The sequence below is a fragment of the Ictalurus punctatus genome, chromosome 17 (assembly GCF_001660625.3).
Source record: "Ictalurus punctatus breed USDA103 chromosome 17, Coco_2.0, whole genome shotgun sequence".
In the NCBI taxonomy this organism is placed as follows: Eukaryota; Metazoa; Chordata; class Actinopteri; order Siluriformes; family Ictaluridae; genus Ictalurus; species Ictalurus punctatus.
Window position 1 is genome coordinate 25,031,899 of NC_030432.2, and position 2,892 is coordinate 25,034,790.

General features: G+C 37.1%; 1 long non-coding RNA gene across 1 annotated transcript; it reads right to left on the reverse strand.

Moving 5' to 3' along the window:
- Positions 1–440: 440 nt before the first annotated feature.
- Positions 441–1,917, reverse strand: LOC124629083 (uncharacterized). Its single transcript, XR_006983944.2, has 5 exons — positions 1,891–1,917; positions 1,754–1,784; positions 1,407–1,574; positions 897–965; positions 441–671 (listed from the first exon to the last, which is right to left on the reverse strand). It is a non-coding gene; the product is annotated as an uncharacterized LOC124629083 (long non-coding RNA).
- Between the last annotated feature and the right edge of the window lie 975 nt (positions 1,918–2,892).

Here is a 2,892-nt window from a genome sequence, read left to right on the forward strand (position 1 = left end):
AATTTCAGGTTTCCCAAATATGATTTGGATGCATTGATGGAACTGACATTTCTATTAAAGCTCATTCAATCAGTGAAGTAGACTATGTTAACAGGAAGTCATTCCATAGCATCAATGTGCAGGTAACAGTAGAATACTGGGTGCTGAATCAAAGTTTAGGGAATTAAATGCCACTTATTTCTGGTTGCCACTAACTAGGTAATATGTGACGACTCGCACCTCATCATGAACACAGAAGTAAAATGGCCAGGGTCTGTACTCAATGCCAGAATATTCTGAGGTCCCCTACTCTTTATGAAGACAGTCAAGAGGAACCCCCAGTGGACTAGAGAGATTGCAGGGTGTTATGAGATGTGATCTGCCAAAATCACTTCTAATTAAAAGACTAATGCACAAAGTAAACAGCCAAGTGTGGTTCATTGTTTATTTATCTCCTGTAATTGAAAAAGACTTTTGTATTTATTACTTTATCATTCAGCAATAAATGGCTATCATCACTAGGCAAATACTTTGCTTAATGTTAGACAGTGCTTCAGCAGTTCAGTTTCAAGCCTGGCCTTTTTTATGTTCACCTTTTTTCCCTCCATTTGAAGTTGCAGAAGGTCCATCTCCAGGTCACTTTTTCTAATTTGCATTTGAAGATGAACCTTATACAGCTCCTTTTCAGGCAGCTAGGAAGACAGAATGATAATTCAATATGATTGATATAAATGTCTGTAATATATACACAGACCAATTGTTTTTAATCAGGACAACTTCAAACTCCTCTGTACAGAAAAAAAAATACTCCTCTGTTTAGGAATCCCCAGCCATCATTTTTAAAGGGAAAATGACAAGGTTTTAATGATCACATCTTTTTTTTTAAAAAAAAGAAAAGGGAATGTATTATGTTATACCTCTGTGGGGGTCCCAGCATCTTCATTTTGTACCTTTGTCACAGTAGAGCTGGTCTCTTCATCTTCATCCTACAGTACAAATTACTAATGATGTTTGGTCTAGCAAACAGAAGCAACACCTGAAGACAATAATCACTTTCACCTGAGGCAGGACGTTCTGTTGCAGGAGGGTTTATTAATACGATGTGTCCATCAGCAACAGTGAGAATATTAAATCAGATGCTCAATGTGCATTCTCAAACCAATACAACTAATATACAAAGACATATGGAACATCTAGTAGGGGCACTACAATTAAGATTACAGTCCACACCATGTGCAGTAAAATAAAATAAACATGCATAATACACAAGTGAAACATTGCCAATAAAGAGTTATTTTAAAATTCCTTTTTTAGACCCTGGAAGTGTTTGTCGTCTTCCTTAATTAAGGATAAGTCACTTAAAGCACTGGAAACTTAAAAAAAATATATATATTTTTAAAGTCTACGTACTAATATGCTGCACATACATTTTACCAAGCCACTTATATCATGGGAGGTAACTGACTCTGATGAACTGCCCTCTGGAACTACCCCCAGAACTGCCCCCTGGTTTAGGGGACCGTGGCAGCTCCTCAGCCGGAGTGAGAGAAGGTGTTGATGGTCCCCCAGCCATTTTACGGGCCTCTGCCTTCTTCCTGTGAATATTTAGAACAGAGAGAAAAGTTATCATAGAAGTTTGGGCCAATTAGTTCGGTTAGAATTTAGGAAGTTTATGAAATATGATCTCACGGGACTTATAGGATCAATGTTTAATTTTGCATCATAATGAAAGGAAACTTTTCAGATATTTATGAACTTATAAACTCACACTTACTTGATGCATTACTTTTTTCCAAGCCAACTCTCTGTTTGACGCAGCAGTTACTTATTGTTGTTCTTATAAATGGATTATATTCCTCATAAGCATGCATTAAAACCTTTATTTCTGCTTGGCTAAAGTATGCAGCTCACCTTTTCTCACCCTGGGTTTCCATGGTGACTCCTGAAATCGGTGATCCAGTGACATTATCTTTATATACTCACCGTACACGCGCGTTAACTCTGAGTTACCAATAGGGTGGTTGATTGAACTTACTCCTCACAGGTGTTCTGAAACCGAAAATCCCAGCATTGTTTGGATTAATCAACCTAGAGTTCAGGGTTTATGTAGCGTTAAGTTAACCTTGCTTTGTGGAATACCCTCCAGAATGCAGTCCTTACTAGAACCAGAAGATATGACCACATCACCCCATCTTATCCACACTGCACTGGCTCCCAGTACAACGCTGCAATGATTAATAACATTACAAAATGACCTACAAGCCACTGAATAATTTCATGTCACAGTACTTGAGCAGGGGTCAGAATTTTGTCTTACAAAGCCCTCCAGCTAAAGAGCAGTCTTCCATTTAATATTTAGGATTTAGACCAAGTCTCAATCTTAGTCCTAGCTATATTAGCCTGTTTTCTTTGCTAATGCCAGAGTAGATTAGCATTGATTCCAGTATCAGCTAATACAAATTAGCTAGGGAGTGAGTCAAATTCTAGCTAATGGTAAACATTGGTTACTTACATGATACTGTATTTTACTTGGACTGATTAATTCATTAACAAACTATGAAGCGTTACTCCTGCATACGACCACCACCAACAATTATAATAGTTTTAGATAAGTAATATTCACTTTTCACATGAAAACATAATGGACTTAATTCCCTCAGTTAAAAACATTTACGTTTTGGCTGGACAGTTCCATTTTTTACTTCCACTTTTGACATGTTACTGTATCTATCCTTTCACTTAAACATAACTTCTCAGTATTTTTTCGACCCCATGGATTCCTAGGATTGGTTCATTGCGTCTATGTACTGGTTATATTTTATTATGAAGCTTCAGATTTAATTCCTCACGATTATATTTTGTACTGCATGTTTAATTGTCCGTGCTTTCAGTTGAGTTATTGGTAGGTTGTAG